Raw genomic sequence first — 17613 nt, forward strand, 5'->3', positions numbered from 1 at the left:
TAAGTTTTCTTCCAGGAGAATTACAGTTTCAGGTTTTATATTCATCTTTAATTTTTGATTTAGTCCTTCAGCCACAAGATGGATTTAAGTACATTAAGTAAGGGCTCTCCCCCCTTACCCCCAGCCCTGCTTTTTAAAAATTATAAATGGTGACCAAATTAAAAAAAGGGCCATTGAGGACTTAGAGTTCTAGAGTTATTCATAGGATGAATGTGTGACTTTTGTTTTTGGTATGAGTTAACAATACAAATGACCTTTGAGTTGGAACTATTCCTGGACTAGGTGTAGGAGTGATTCAGTCTATGTCTTTGTAACACAACTGGTGGGCAAAAAAGAACCAAACACCCATATTTACCTTAGTCTAAATAGAGTCAATTAACAAGTCATCTGGTTATTTTAGCACTAGGTAAAAACATAGATTTTAAGTCATTTATGGTGATTCAGAGAAGTTTTTATTTTTAATTATCTATTTAATCCTTTGGTGAACAAACTTATCTTTACTCTTTTTCCTTATTTTCCCTTAAAAATAAATATATTTCTCTTTTTGGTTTGCATTCAGATGCTGCATTCTCTGGTTTGACAAAATCAGCAATGGAGACTTTTTTTTTTTCTTTAAGTTTGGGTTATCAGGTGTAGAGAAAATACAGCAAAGGGCAAAGAACCCAGATTTGGGGTAAACTCCAGCTGGTTTTGATTCCTTGCCCTGTCTCTTGCTGGCTCTGGAATCCGGAAAATAACTCGTCTGAGCTTTAGTTTCCTAAACTTTAAAAAAGTAAGATAATAATACTTACCTTATGAGGTTGTTGGCAGGGTCAAAGAAGTCCACTTGGCTCTTGAACAACATGGGTCTGAACTGGACGGTGCCATCAATGTGCAGAGATTTTAGAGTCCAGCACTGTGAATGTATTTTCTCTTATGATTTTCTTAACACCATTTCCTTTTCTCTAGCTCACTTTATTGTAAGAATACATATATAAATACAATATTAATATTAATACAATATGTATTAATCGACTGTGTTATTGGTAAGGCTTCCGATCAACAGTAGGCTATTGGTAAAGTTTTGGGGGAGTCAGAAGTTATATACGGATTTTCAACCATGTGGGGTTGGCACCTCTAGCTCCCGCATTGCTCAAGGGTCAACTGTAATGGACGACTACGATGCCAGCCAATCGGCAGGAACCCGTATCTTAAACGTTACTTCCTTTTTTCTTCTGTGTGGGCGGACGGAGATTCAGCTCTGTTTAGCTGCAGTGTAAGTGGATCATTAAAAGTGAAGCAAATTTACAGCTAGTTCACGTTTGTCACTCACAGATGAAGGAAATCAGAGGAGTGAAGTGTCTTATTTAAGAGGATAGATTGTGAGGCAGAAGAGAGATTAGAACCCCTGTGTCCCCCTTCCTCAAACCCAGACCTTTCCTCTTACAGTATGGCTTGTCCCGTGATCCAGTAAGCCTTACTCTTGGATTCTGTAAAACACAGCAACCACCTAAACAAAGCCCCCAATCTAGTCACCAGAGGGATAGTAGCATGTATGATCTCTATCTACTTGGACATCATATTTGTTATAACATAACTGGTTACTTAAGTAAGGTTATATTGTGTGTTATTTGTCCTGTGGTTATCATAAAACCCTTTCCTGAAATGTAGAAATACTCACAATTTGGGTGTCTTTTTGGTGTAGCATGAGATGGCACCCGGTTATAAGGTTTGTGTCCAGGGAATGGCTTGTCTAAAGGGTGTGTGCATTTAAACTTGGACAGATATTGGCAGATTTCATCTCCATAGGTGATTGTATGCCCTCTCACTAGCCATATATGGGAATGCCAGTTGCTTCCATACCTCAGGAACACAGTATTTGCTAATCTGGTAGATGAAAAATGTTCATCTTTTTGTGAACATTTTGACCCATTTTGATTTTCTCCCTTGTTCCTCAGCCTCTCTGTCTTCCCTACCATGTTTCTTCCCCATCTCTTTCTGTCCATCGTTGGTTGAGATTTTAGATTGCTTAAAGTCTTTTATGGGAAGCATCCCCTGAAAAGGTGATCTAGAAGGGCCAAAAGTTGAGACATTGACAGGAAATTAAATTCAAACAGGATGAGAAAAGCAATGAATCACTCCCAAGAATTAGTCAATAGCAAAACACTGATTCAACACACAGTTGACCTAAAATTCCTAGGTTTTTGGAGTGGGATTTTATGGGGTAAGACCTTAGGATATTGATGGATTGATAAGGCCTCTGGTCAACTCATCCTGTTGTGACCAACGAATATGTCTTTGACCTGAAATGGCCTAAAGTTCAGCTGCAGGATGTTGAGCATTACTGAGTCCACTAGACCCACCGCAGTCCAGAAAAGTTGTAGATGGGTAGGTCAGCCTCACAGCTGGGTTCGGAGGGAAGTGGAAGATACCTTGGCCTCCTGTAAGCTTCCTCAAGACCAATATCCTGATTATTTACTGTCCCTCATGGTACCGCAGAAGGCCAAGCCCATGATAAGCATTTGTTCCTTGTCTGTTTAAAACTAGCTGAAAACTAAGAGACTTTGGAATTAGGGCCAAAACCCTGAGTTCTTTCTTGTATCTTTAGGCCACTCTTGTGTTCTGACTCGGGCTGGAAAACCCCTGCCAGGCCTGCAGAGGGAACACTGAGTTGGCCCTCCCCTGCCCTCCACATGCCTTTGTCCTCCCTTTGTGCGCACTTTGCAAGAACTGTCCGGGCTCACTGAAAACAGGAGGGTCAAGGTCATTGACTCTTTTCTGTATTTTTCCAGCAGGAACATTCATTCATTGTTTTAACACTTTTTTAGGCAGCACAGCAGAGTGATTAAGTGCAGGGGCTCTGGAGCCACACTGCCTGGGTTTAAATCATGACTCAGCCGCTCAACACGTTGCTCACATACTCCGTGCCTCGGTTTTGTCATCTGTAAATGAGGACAACTAAATATACGTATGTACATATGTACATACGTGGGCATGGGTGTATGTGGCTTAACCGAGTGCCTACCTTATAGTCAGTTATCTGTATGCTTATTACCATTAATACTACATTTTTTAAAATTTCAATCACTCTAAGGTTAAGTGGAAGACATGCTTACTGTGCACAACTCTTGCAAACATTTCCTGCATATTCCCTTCACTCACGATAACTCCGTAGATATTATCATCCTCTTTTTATGACTGGAAGCTAAGGCACAGAGAGGTTAAATACATTGTTCAAGGAACTGAGCTTCAGTGGACTCGGAAGTTTTCTTCTTTCCTTCCGCTCTTAGGTCTCCTCACCCGAGTCTACCTAATTTTTTTTTTTTTAAGTCCCAGAGAAGGTTAAAATACAAATTCTCTGGGACACACCACAGGAGCTGTAATGAAGTCTTGTTTTGCTTTGTTTTCATCGAGCGTGAGCCCGTGTAATCATCCTCAATATGAATGAATGTAAGGGGTTTTCTTAAACTCAAATATTGATTAAGCCAAGACCACAGTTTTGGATCTGATGGGGTTGTAGGCAAGAAACCAGCAATAAGGAGAAGTGTAGTGTTTTCTAGAAAAGGGTGAGGGTGCTGGGCCTCTGTAGGAGGGAGGAGACAGTGCAGATCATCTGTACCACAGCTCTGCCTCATACGTGTTTCTGGAAGAAGCATGCTGACCCTCATGGGGTGGGGATGGGAGGGACGTATCCCGAGGTCCCTGGGAGCCCAGACGGGCCATTTCTCATTGACACAGGACACACGAGACCAAACAAAGAACAGCATTCTTGGACATAACACCCCTGAAGCCAAGAACATGACACGTACGGGGAGGTGCCACTTTGACTAGGAAGAAATACTCTTCTTTTTGATCACAAGGAGCTATGGATTTTTCCTTCTTCACTACCTTATTAGTGAAGACACCTGATGGCTTAATTTTGTGTTTTTAACATTTTTATGTTTCAACAATGTTCTTCTTCAGTAATTCCCCGATGATTTTGAAATAGTGATCTGTTTTCCTTTCCCCTTTAGTCATGTGTTGCTTGAATTCTTAAAGCTATGTATGTGAATACATAGTTCTGTATTATCTGTAGTATACAAACGGACACCGACACACATGTTTGTTTTTTCTTAAAACTTTTGTGAAGGGAAAAATATACACGATTCAAGATTAGAATCTTCAGGCATTTCCATTTTTAATTTTGAGATAAATGTATTAAACTGAGCTATTCCATAGGGGATATCTGTCCTCTTTATAAATGGAGTGCTGTGTCCCCACAGAACCGAGTTTCAACTGTCCCACTGTTGTGGCAGAAATGAATATCTGGGTTATTAAGAGACATGAAAACTAGCCCAGACCAAAATCTTTGGGAGCAGTTCATAAAAATAAAAGTGAAGCAAACATTTACATTTTGTGTGAAGGAAGTTGTGGTGGATAAGCCTTTCCACCAGCTTTTTTTTTTAACATGGGCATACGGATATAGATGTTTTTGTCACAATTAAATCACTGGTAACTCCTTCTGAAGACTTGTCTATTTCATTTTCTTTCTGAGGACTAAAGACAGGCCTTTCGGGGTGAGGCCCTTTGGGCTGGCAAGCTGCTGCGTGGGATTTGGCAGTGAAGTACTTGTGCTTTTTGAAAAGGAATATCAGTATATCTCTTTTGGCCATGATTTAAAAACATATGACTTTATAAATATTGTGAAATTTAATTGTGTTTTTTTTTTTTTGTTTTTTTGTTTTTTTTTGCATCATAGGAAAAGGCACTGCAATTCTCAAGGAACATGATACTAGACTGTAAGATTGTAAGATTCTTGTGGGAAAGAACAGGTCTTACTTATCTCTTTCCCCTCTGTCCCAGAAACACACTCTATATATAGTTGGTACTCAGTAAATATTTACTGAGGCGAATTCAATCTAAAATGCATTCACCACCCCCCCCCCCCCCCCCACTTCCCCTCTGGTAACCACCAGGTGGTTCTCTGTATTTAAGTCTGCTTTTTGTTTGTCTCTATTTTTCTTTGTTCATTTGTTTCTTAAATTCCACAAAGAGTGAAATCATATGGTATTTGTCTTTCACTGACTTATTTCCCTTAGCGTTATGCACTGTAGCTCTGTCCGTGTCATTGCAAATAGCAGGATTTCATTCTTCTTTATGGTTGAGTAATATTCCGTTGTGTGTATGTATATAGACATATATATATATATATATACACACACACACACACATATATATATATATATACATATACCACATCTTCTTTATCCATTCATCTCTCAACAGCCACTTGGCCTGCTTCCATAATTTGGCTATTGTAAATAATGCTGCAATAACATAGGGGTGCATGTATCTTTTTGAATTAATGTTTTTGTATTCTTTGGGTAAATACCCAGTAATGGAATTTGGTAATTCTATTTTTAGCAAACCTCCATGCTGTTTTCCACAGTGGCTGCACCAGTTTGCATTCCCACCAACAGTGCACGAGGGTTCATATTTCTCTACATCCTCACCAACCCTTGTTGTTTCTTGTGTTGTTGATTTTAGCCATTCTGACAGGTGTGAGGTGGTATCTCATTGCAGCTTTGATTTGCATTTCCCTGATAATTGATGATATTGAACATCTTTTTGTGTGTCTGTTGGCCATCTGGATGTCTCCTTTGGAGAAATGTCTGTTCATGTCTTCTGCCTATTTTTAATTGGATTATTTGGGGGGCTGGGGGTGTAATTGAGTTATATAAGTTCTTTATATATTTTTTATATTAACCCCTTATTGGATATTGTCATTCGCAAATATGTTCTCCCATTCAGTAGGTTGTCTTTTTGTTTTGTTGATTATTTCCTTTGTTGTGTGTCCTGTGAACTTTTACAGCTTTTTTTTTTTAAAGATTTTATTTATTTATTTGAGAGAGAGAGAATGAGAGACAGCATGAGAGGGAGGAGGGTCAGAAGGAGAAGCAGACTCCCTGCTGAGCAGGGAGCCCGATGCGGGGACTCGATCCCGGGATTCCAGGATCATGACCTGAGCCGAAGACAGTCGCTTAACCAACTGAGCCACCCAGGTGCCCGTGTCCTGTGAACTTTTAATATCCTTTCAAATTTGGGGTAAGGGACAGACACCTTACTGAATCACTTAGGACACACTTAGGATGGGCAAAGTAAGGGAGAATTGTACTTCTATTGATCTTATTTATTTCTCATTTCAGTGAGTACTAATTGAGAACATTTATTTTTCTTACCATTCTCTCCCCTTTATTAACTAACTCAATCACCAACTATTTATTAAGCATATGTTTTATATGAATAATCGGGCTAAGCAATGGGACTACAAAGGAAACTAAAATCTAATACTTGTTTCCAAAAGGAAGCAGGTCAATTAATTATTGCAAGTGACCTGAGAAGAAGGATTTAACTATATGCCCCTAACTTATCTTTAAATATCTTCTCTTTCCCATATTCATTGTTCTTACTCCCTTTGAGAAGTAGAATTCTCGTAGGGCATGTGGGGAGAGAAGACAAATCCAGATCTACCATGCTGTGACCAGACCTTGTCTAGCCAGTGAGCTGCGTTCCATGGGGCATGAACTAGTAGAGTTTACTAGTGGGTGAATGAGCTTCACTTTATGCAAGTGATCTAAAGTTCATTGGGCTGACTACATGGTAACTAACCATAATACAAAATGGACAGTGGTGAAATGGGACCAGCAGGGCTGGGTGAATCTCTGGATTGTTCAGCGGCCAGAGAGAGCAATTTTGTGTGTGTGTGTGTGTGTGTGGGGTGTGTAGGGAGGAGGAAAGGGGAGGACTTCCTGGAGGAAATGGTGAGGCTTGGACTATGTGACGGGATTGGGGCCCCTTAGGACCCGTACCAGTCATGTGACATAAACACGTGGATACTGCATATTTCTGTCTTTGGTGCTCAGTGAATGTTCATCTCATATGTATGAATCCTTGTTGTAGTTTTTTTTTTTTTTTTCCTTAAATTTCCTATTGTTTTCTAACTTTTATGTGTCATCCTTGTGTGAGGGCCATGCTAATCTTCTCTGTATTGTTGCAGTTTTAGTGTGTATGCTGCTGAAGCGAACATTGTTTTCTAATTTTTAATGTGATTGTCAGGGTAGCTGTCTGTTCCACTTTGTGAGGACAGAGTCCGCATCCTGCGTGGTCTGTTCTTCTTCCCGGTGGGGGGCTCACACCCTGCTTCCCAGGCGTGAAAGGATTTGGTTGGAGTGTTTTCACCAGGGGAGTGAGGTTTTAGATCTACCTGGAAATTGCTGATTGTTGTCCTATTTTGTTTATAAGGATATCATCTCAGAATCCATTTTTCCTTTTCCTCTTTTCATCTCAAAACTTCCTCTCATCTTCTACTGGTAGTGGTTCCATAGAGTGGTGGCTGTGCATATATATTCAGGGCTCTCACATGAAAGGACAATGCTCGTTTTGCCAGGATAAGTGTAGAAGGAATAATATATGTGAATCTACAACCTAAACAAGGAATGGCAAAATATCAAAGTATGTTATGTTTTTACAGCTATTCTAGCTCTGTACTCAATCTGACCGTAAAAAACTAATATTTTCACTGTTACCTCTTAGCAATATTTTAGGTTTTCTCTTCCTTTCCTCCACTTAACATGGATTATTAGCAGCAAACTAGTATAATTACTGCTTTTTTTTAAAATTTGAAACTTTGCCATATTTTCATGGTCAGTCCAATTAAATTAAACAGTTACAAACTGCCAGCCAAGTGTGTGCAGAGCACTACACTGGATGCTTGTAGGGGCTGTGAAGGTGAGGAGTGGAGAATCCCTGCCTCCCCAGGGCTCGTGACCCGGCAGGGAGGACGTGTCCGTAAATCATCCTGTTAGCACTGTACAGAATGCAGCGACTAAGAACAGCACAGCTCTGTGGGAGTTGACGGGAAAATAGGGTAATCTACACAGAAGTTACCCCAAGTTCCCCAAGTTCATGAATTTCTTTGGTTAGTAAAGTTGTTTCCACAATGCCTAAAATCCCCACTATGCACAGTGCCAGGCACCTCCTCAGACTGTGTTAAAAAATAGTGCACATAGGTGGTAAAACCCCTAAAACTCATTAAAAGGATATGCATTAAAAGTAAGTCTGTCTCCTGACACATTCCATCACTTTTTCTCTCTAGAGACACCCACTTTTCACAATTCCCCATGTGTGATTAATTGTGAAAGATGTGTTGCTGATCGGTTCTTTTGAAATTTCATTGCCTTCAACCCAGTGTAGTAAACATTCCACAAATGTGCCAGGTGCTGTGTTAAGTACTGGGAATACCAAGACTAGGACTCTGGTCTCTGAAACATTCACAGTCTGGTACACATAGAGATAGGACTTGGGCTATAACATGTTCAGTGATACGATAGAGATAAGGGGTAAGTGTTCTGATAACTCAGGGAGGGAATAAGGACTCACCACCCTACAGTGGCGCCAGGTTGCTTCACGGAGATCACGATCCTCTAGCTAGCACTAGGGGATGCGGGTTTCCCTGGGCTGAGGGAGAGGCAAGTAAGTCCTTGGCCAATAGAACCACATACTCAGAGAAAGAGAAGACTGAATATATATGTTGAGTCTATCAGTAGGGCTAGGGTGTAGGATATGTGCAGTGGTAGATATGTCTGGAGGTTGTGGCCAAATTATTAGGGGCACCGAATTTCTCATCCTGCAAGATTTGGACATCATCCGTGCAAGGGCAAAGGAAAGTGGCTGAAGGGCTACGGTCATGGTTAGGATATGAGGCGTAACTGTCTTTCAGAAGGATCATTTTGGTGGTCCTCTGAAGGCTGGAACGGACAGGGGAGGAGGTAGAAGTGTGGGGATCAGTTAGGTTATAACTCTGGCTATACCCTGGCCAGGATGAAACGAGAAGGCGGCAGTGAGGATGACGAGAAAACAGATCTGAGATCTCCCAGAAGGACAGATGATGGGCTTTGAGGATAACAGGAACGGATCAGGCATGCTCCCAGCTCAGGATCTGGGCTCCTGCTAAGGGGCACTCGTAGATGAGTTAGCCTTTGTGTATGGTCTTTGCCAGCGGTCTAGGGAGAAACCGAGCATTCTCAGGATGCGGAGGAAGAACTAGGAAGAAAAGGCAACCCTGAGAAACCATCACCTCTTAAATAGCGGGCACCTAAAAAGCCCTGTGTGGTAGAGGAAAAGTGATTGATTAGGCCGTCTAGAGTCGCACAGCCTGGGGGGGTCCGAGTGAGGAGGAAGGGCTCCTTAGTGTGTGCCCACTGCGAGGGCAGCTGGAGGGGAGGCTGAGAGAGAGCTCGGGCAGGGAGAAGTCAGCTGGAGGGGAGGCTGAGAGAGAGCTCGGGCAGGGAGAACGTCCGTGTTGGCCCCTGAGGGCAGAGCTGACTGGCGTGGTGAGGAGGAGAGGTCCGACGGGAAGGCCTCGGAGCGGGCAGAGGTGACCTGCCCGGCTCCGCTGGCGGGCGTGTGGCGGCAGGGGAGAAGTAGGGCTGTGTACCGTCTCTCCTCCCCCAGAATGCCCCTCGGTGCCCCCGCGCTTGGGAGTCGAGAGGCCACGTGTGGGAGGGAAGGATGGCAGTGAGGAGAGATGGTGATCAGGGCAGCGGGAGGGAGGCGGTTCTTCAGAGCCGCCACGGGGCGTCCGTTCCTAGCGCCGGACTGGGCTGTGTCTGTCCACTGCTTTCACAGGCAAGCTGTTTGCTTGCTGCCGTGGAGTGTCTAATTTTATGCATAAACCCAAGTGAGATCATTTTCTCTGGGCTTTTTTAATCCCCTCAGAAAAGTTTTGCGTCCCTCTGCCTGTAGAACCCGACGGTCACTTTTCCTCGCAGCTGGGGCCAGCCCTGCCGGCATCTTCCCGACCCACATCAATGTGAACGCAAAAGGCACCTCAGCAAGGAGCGCGATGCCACACAGTGGAGAGGGTTCCTGCGTGTCGGTGGGGATGGAGAGGTTAATGGCCGCAGTCCTGACGTGGTGTTCTGGAAAGAGCATCCGTCCACACAAGGGGGAAGCCAGGGACTTTGTTAGGTCACCAGAGCCCGGAGCTTGAAAAGCAGCTTTAGTGTATGGCATGCTTCTGTTGTTTATAACTTTCTGTAATGTGTGATAACAAAGAGCAGTGTGTGGTAACAAAGAACACTCTGTTACCACGAGTTATTTTAACCACCAGCTTTCGGCTGCTCAGCCTTTTTTCCCCCTTCTTCCTCACAGCTCTGTTTCTGGCTCCATGTCTTTGTCACCCACTTCCACCTCCTCCCCAGCTGCTCCTCCTCGTCTCCTTGTGTGAAGTCCTTCCCCGTGGCTGTTTCTCCTCCACCACGGAGAACCTGCCGGAGGCTTTTGGCTTTATAGCACGAGCAGTTTGACACTCTTTTCCAAACTCTTCTTGCACATGCATTGCTCCCAAGGGTTCTTCATGCTTAGAGAACCCCAGGATGGAGGGTATTCCAGGGGTTTCTCTCAGTATGAGGAGGGAGGGGCTCCTCTTGGAATAGAGGGGGAGAAAGTGTGTGTGCACGTGTGTGTGCGCGTGCGCGTGCACATGCACGCGTGTGTCAGAGAGAAAGAAGGAAGATAGATCAGAGGTTTGGAGGGCTTCATAGTCCTTTTCTCTCTCCCAGAGGACTCCTTGCTGGGTTTTTAATGCTACTAAGCCAAAAACACAGAATAATCATTATTAAACTGGGACTGGAAAACTTTTGTTTTGTTCTGAAAAACCTGACCTCAGACTTTGAATAGCCACTGAGCCCCAGTGGCTCCACCTCGACCCCCTGAAGAGAGGCAGGCAATCAGATGTGACTGGGGGGTAAATGCTGTGAGCCCAGAAGGGTCCAGCAGAGGCAGGTTTCCTTCTCTAGAGGTAATTTCTACATGGATCGTCTTTTATTCTGGCCTGAATTAGCAAGTGATACCAGACATTGTTGATGTAGGCAAATGATAAAGGAGACATGGTCTATAGGAAGCTTGGCTGATCATCTTGCATAAATTTCAAGGTTGAGAGTGATTTTACAGCTCTCCTTACACTTTCTGCAGCGGATTTTTGTTTGTTTGTTTGTTTGGCTCGGTTTATAGAACACACTGAAATAGTTTGCTTAAAAACCCTTTACTCCTGAACCTTGGTGTATATGTCTTCAATGGCATAAATCATACCAAGAAAGAGTTATTTTAAAAATCTGAAGATTTCAATTAAAAAATCCCTGTGGATTGGCTGTTTGGCCTTTGAAAAGTCAATTAACATCTCCCTTGCTCATTTTCTTTACCTGTAAATGGGGGAGTTGAGCAAGTCTGATGTCCTATCGGTTTCAAACATTCATTAGTAATCGGACAGACTCAGAGCTGGAAACTGGATTTCACTTTAGTGCCTCAATTCCACGGGTCAGGTGGCCGGTGCCGAGAGGGCTGCAGTAAGGATTACAGACTGCGGGGCTCGGTGGGAAGGAGTGGGGTAGATGAGTGATGGCTGCCTTGCATGCAGTCATTCGGGGTGGTGGCATGTGGTATTTGGTTTGTTTCATTATGTTTTTGGCATTCCTTCTCTAACCTACTAAGAGGGACCAGAGGGCAGTTATGTTTTCATTTTTCACACACGTGTGCGCACACACACACACACACACATCCCCCTCATTTGAACCAAATTGTTGATGAAACCAGCAGCTTGTGTTTTATTCCTTCTCCAGATGATTTAGCTTCTTAGTTAAATCAGATTTCTGTTCCCTACTTCATATGTCTTTTTTTTTTTTTTTTAAAGATTTTATTTATTTATTTGAGAGAGAGAGAATGAGAGACAGAGAGCATGAGAGGGAGGAGGGTCAGAGGGAGAAGCAGACTCCCTGCCGAGCAGGGAGCCCGATGCGGGACTCGATCCCGGGACTCCAGGATCATGACCTGAGCCGAAGGCAGTCGCTTAACCAACTGAGCCACCCAGGCGCCCCCCTACTTCATAAGTCTTAAAACCAAAGGGAAAAGAGAAAAAGGTGTATAGATGGCCCATTTTAAACACATCACCACTTCACGGGCGCCTGGGTGGCTCAGTCAGTTTGGACATCTGACTCTTGATCTCAGCTCAGGTCTTGATCTCGGGGTCGTGGGTTCAGGCCCTGTGCTGAGCTCCACACGGAGCTCTGTGCTCAGCATGGAGCCTACTTAAAAAAAAAAAAAATAAAAATAAACACATCACCACTTCAAGCCCAGGTCTCCTAAAATCTTGGTTGCTTGGCAGAAGATACAAAATGATAGCCAGTTACCCATCTAATATAATATAGCATCGAGCCCTACAGTGTAACTCTAGATAAACTCTATCTTAAGTGTGTTCCAAAAGTGACTTTTTATACTATATTTTATAATTGCTCTAGGATGTTAGACAAACTTATGTTTTCAAAATATCCAGGTGAAGAATGGAGAGCTTAAAAAGAGTGTTTTTAGAATGCTGGTTGGGAATAGGTGATGTTAATCAGATTTCAAGGTTCATCTTGACCCGCTGTCTCTCGGGACACTGATCAAAGTTTTGTGAATCCTTCTGATGCAGAGTTACTCATTAGAGTTCTCAGCACATAATTATGGACTGTCAGAAGATTTCGGTTTTGTGTAATAAATGAGTAGCATGCCTGCGGCTTGCTGAGGTGTTAGCTTAATAACCTCATAAGATAGGTTGTTTTTCTTCTCCCTCAAGACCTGAGCAGACTGGCTTATGTCTTGTCCACCCGATCTCAAATGGAGGTGAGCAGACTAGGCCTTAGATTTCTTTAAAAGTTTATTTCTAAGAGGAAGAAACACAGCTTCTTATGTTATTCCCTTTTCCTTTGTTCTTTCTTCTTTTGAATTGGAAGCATAACAGGTTTTGTTTTTATGCCTAAACCTTGGTAAGGATGTATAAGTTTTTCTCCTACCACGTACGGTTCTGTGTAGTAAGATGTTAGTGAATCGGTGCTGATAAGCAGTGCCACGTACGGTTCTGTGTAGTAAGATGTTAGTAAATCGGTGCTGATAAGCAGTGCCACGTACGGTTCTATGTAGTAAGATGTTAGTAAATCGGTGCTGATAAGCAGTGCCACATTGAAATTGCTGCCTGCATGATACTCTTACTCGGGGATGCAATTATTTCCCTTGGTTTTGACAAGATGTCAACTGTGATATGCACAGAGCAGAAACATATCCTAAGACACTATAGTGCATTAGAAATCTTTGCAGGGGAAAACTCAAGGATGTGTCTGGGGCTCCCATTCTGACTCCATCCTCTGCCTTTGTATGTTTGTTTATATTTAGATTATTAGCTGATTCTGAAGTGGCATTTAAGAAGCATGAATCATTCTATTTAGCGATCATAATTAACATGGGTTTCTAGGAATATTTTGCCTTCATTTTTAGTATAAAGAGATGGAGAGCAATTCGTGATTAGTTATTCTACTGGTAATGGTGGTGGACGTACTTTTTTATAATAGCTTCAAGAGGGAAATAGAGGTGCCTAATTACTACAGGATTGTATTGCACACCTACTGTGTGCTCTCACTGTTGAGAATACAGAGACACATCAGATACAGAGCCAGCCAGTGAGGAGTTTATAGTCTAGTTGGGGAAGATATTAATCAGGATAGGCTAGTTGCTATAACAGACCTCCAAATGTCATTGAGCTTATTTTTAATTTGCAGTCAAAGTTTATTTCTATCTGGTTGGGGGCTCTCCGTACATGCATCCAGGGACCCATGCTCTATCCACCTCGGCTCCATTATTCTGGAAGTCTACAGTGTTCTCTCTCCATTTAGCCAGATGGGGAACAAAGAAAAAGAGGATTACACATGGAAGTCTGAAAATGGACAAGTTCCTACTGTTCACACCTCATTGGCTAAAAAACGAGGCACATGGTCCAGTGTAGGTGCAAGGGAGGCTGGGGAGTGTAGTCTGATTTCGTTAACAGCTGATGGCCTCTGCCATCATGGGCTCACTTACTTACAGCAGTAACATGCTGCAGAGTAGAAAGAGTTGACTGTGGTAAGGACAGAATGGGCAAAGCCTGGGGAAGCCTGGGAGAGAGGAACTGGATGCTTTAGAGTATTTTGAGAAGAAATCAAGCGGGTCATGTCTGTGCTATTGTGTCTGGCAGTCGTGTTCCCACACAGCATGGCAATCCTCAGTGCTGTGTTGGGATTTGAATGTGTGGACCGCATTGAGTATGAAGCCCATTGTGTGACCCAGGCACAGCTCAGGGAAGCGTGGCGGTCACTCAGTCTTGGAGCAGACTCGACCATCACGACCAAGAGCCAGCCGGGCAAGGCTGGGACAGTGAGCCGCAGAGTGGAAACCCTGCCTGCAGAAACCTGGTTGGTGTGTGGGACTGTGTGTGTCCAGGGGCTATGAATGGCGAACAGAACCACCTCACACTGTTAAGGGGTGAAAGAGGCCTGAAGGCTGCACGGTGAAGCACAAAGAAGATCCAACGGAAGGCCTGGTTTTGGGCGTCACTCCCGACCAGCCTTGTGCCGCCTGCTCCTCACTTGATCTTTCTCAGCCTGGATATTCAGTATCCATGGTAGATCTTTAATGCCTTTGGATTGCTTCCCGTGGTGACTCGGGGGGATTTCAGGTTTCAGCTAACTATAAGAGGTGTCCCATTTAGGACCAAGATTAGAGTCAGCAATCTGAGGGGATGCCAAAAGCCCATTAATCCAGATAAATAATATTTTAGTGTAATATTTGAAGTGATTAATCTTAATACCCCAAAAAAACTCATGATGGATAAAATATAAAAATTTAAAATAGGACCAGGTCAGCGTTACTGGTTTTCCCTTTTACTTCGGCTCTAGTATGCCTCAACACAGCCCTGTTCATGATCTTGTCTTTATTTAAAGTTTTGAGATTTTGCTGGTCGTGGACTTTTTTTAGATTGATGTTGATTAATGAAGGTACTGCATCAGAATGTTATTTCTGTTGATTACCAACTTGGAGGCCCCTCAGATTGTGTATTTGAGGTGAATGCCTCACAGCTTACCATGGGCTGAGCCCTGGTTTACTTTCTTCTGTATCCCCAGTGCCCAGCATGATGCCTGACATGTGGTATATGTTCAGGAAATGCTCAGGAATGCAAGGATATTGGAAAAATAAACACGTAAACTAACAGGTGACGCATCTTGGAATCAGAAGAAAGGCTCGGATGGTTCGGGAATCACAGCCCACAGTCACTGGCTGAACCATAAAGCCAGTTTGCACAGTGGCCCGGCATACCCAGAGTCACTGGGTCTTACGAGCCCGCAGATTCCTGCACACTTTTCCAGTGGTATTTTCCACACAGATCCTTGTTTGTAGTCTTAAATGACTGCATATTTTTCATCTTTTAGGGAGGAATGTATTCATAGTGTCCCCTCTTTTATCAATAGCTATCTGTTGAATACCTACCCTTTTTTTTTCCTTCTCTTTCCTTTTTTAAGTTTTTTGGGGGGAGGCAGTGTTTATGTTTGCTTATCAGCAGCTACAATTTATTGAATTTCTCTTGTGTGTTGGGTGTTTTTATTTAATTGATTAATTTAGAGAGAGAGAGCAAATGAGCTGGGGGAGAGGGGCAGAAGGAGAGGAAGAGAGAGAATCTTAAGCAGGCTCCACACTCAGAACAGAACCCAACATGAGGCTCAATCTCATGACCCTGGTATCATGACCTGAGCCAAAGAGTTGGACACTTAACCGACTGAGCCAGCCAGGCATCCCAGTGTATTGGGTATTTTTACTGATCACAGAAACCTTTTGAGGTAGTGGGTTGGTTTTTGTTTGTTTGTTTGTTTTGTTTGTTTCTTGTTTCTTGTTTTCATCTGTCTGTCAGAGGTAGAACTGGAGGCTGCCCCTGGTTGTGAGTGCTAAAGCTAGGATTTCGGTCCACCTTTCTCTGGATTTCTGCAGAGCCCACGCCCTTCCCAGCACCGAGGACACGCATGGGGATAAAGGTATTTTCCTGGTCGTGACCTGAAGTGTGTATCCCCAGAGGAGGGGAGCAGAGGGAAGACTCTGGAACTCCCTGGGCCTCCGCTGGCTGGAGGAACTTCCCTGGAGAGGGAAACCCCATCAGTGCAACAGGTTGCCCCAGTTTTCAGACGTTCCTGGATCGGGTCGCTTACTCTTTTCTCTGTCTTCACTATGGTTTGCTCGTGCTGCGGCATTTAGGAAAGCAGCATCCCTTTCCGAGCAAGCCCAGGGCAGGCATCGAGGCGACCTACTTCCTAGTCTGGCTTTGACCGGGATTTTAAGCAAGTCAAGCTCTTTGAGCTTTGATCTTTTCTTCTGTGAAGAGGGAATAATTCTGATACTTAACACTCAACACCTCTGTTGACAGTAGTAGAGAAGATATAAGGAAAAAGTATTTGCAGATTATAAATATCACCTATGCAGAATTTACAGTTTGGAATTTGTTTCAAAAGCCATGTGACCCTATTCTGGGGGGGATCAAAGGAGGTAAAGACATAAGCTAAAACCAAACTATAGTGGAAGATGGATGCAGGAAAACCACCTTTAATATGAAATATCTTGTTTGCATCAAAATCTTTTATGTTTGAACAGTTTGAGTATCACAAAGACCTGGTTCAGTTTAACAATTGAAAACAAAAGGCTACATTTTCAGCAGATAGCCTGGATTTTTTTTTTTAAAGAAATGGAAGCTTAATAGATTTTGAGGGGGATATGGGGCATTTCAAACTTCAGATTTCTCTTATTCGGGACTTTCAGTGCTCTCTCTGAGCTCTAAAGTAGCTAAACACACTTTTAGTAGCTTCACTGAAAGAAAGTACAACCTGGAGCCAAGAACTTTCCTGCCAAACTAAGCTAGAGCAGATTTTTAAAATCATGTTAGAAACCTGTGGAAGAAGGAGGCTCATAATGAAAAACGGTGACCTATTCTTAACAGCAGGCATGGCAGTGACTCAGTAATAATGGTTTCTGCACCATATTACCCCAGCCTGGCTGGAAAGGATCTCTTGGTTGTGGTCAAAAGAGGGGGCCTTAGATGGGACAGCCAGGTGTTTATCAGGCACTCGGTGGCCGAGATCTTCTGTTTCACTTGAACTGTTATTGGGGCCACGTAGATGTCCCGAGAGCCTTGGATCATGCAAGAATTGCATAGTTACAGAATCATGAGATTTGGAAAGGGACTCAGGTTGTGTGGATTAGTGGTTGCCAGACTGGGCTCTACCGAAGAACCCAAGAGTTCCACAGAAGGATGGGGCAGGGCAGGAAGGAACAGGGCTTTGTAGAAGCTGCTGGTGGAGTGGGGGCATGCAAGTAAGGGGCAGGATGCTCCATACTCCCGTTTCAGCCAAAGCACCTCTGCTTTTATATATTACACATTGAGTTGGGCACAAGATTATATTTGTGAAAAGGATTACACTGACAAAAATGCTTTTAAGACTACTGACCTGGCTTAACTTCCTCTTAGTCCAGGAATTTCATTTATAATATCCTGGACATGAGGTTACTCCTTCTCAGTTTACCAGCTCCAGTGATAGGGAACCGTATCAGCCAGGGTCCACTAAAGACACCAGAATCCCGCCAGTCATTTTAACAGAGAGACTCCAGTATAGAGAATTGCTAACTAGGTATTAGAACAACGGGAAGGTAAAGACGGGGAGGAAGCAGCAGTCACCCCTTGAGATGGGAACGAGGAGAAGAGGTCAGAATTATGAA

The 17613-nt window shown here is 43.4% G+C and overlaps 1 protein-coding gene and 1 non-coding gene across 3 annotated transcripts in view; one reads left to right on the top strand and one right to left on the bottom strand.

The window, feature by feature from the left end:
* Nucleotides 1-17613, top strand: part of GLIS3 (GLIS family zinc finger 3) — a 438140-nt gene that overhangs the window by 176048 nt on the left and 244479 nt on the right. The gene's annotated exons all lie outside the window — the stretch shown is intronic.
* LOC116646773 lies at nucleotides 6939-7045 on the bottom strand. The gene has a single exon (XR_004302214.1). It is a non-coding gene; the product is annotated as a U6 spliceosomal RNA (small nuclear RNA).

Source organism: Phoca vitulina, unplaced genomic scaffold (genome assembly GCF_004348235.1).
Source record: "Phoca vitulina isolate PV1807 unplaced genomic scaffold, GSC_HSeal_1.0 scaffold37, whole genome shotgun sequence".
In the NCBI taxonomy this organism is placed as follows: Eukaryota; Metazoa; Chordata; class Mammalia; order Carnivora; family Phocidae; genus Phoca; species Phoca vitulina.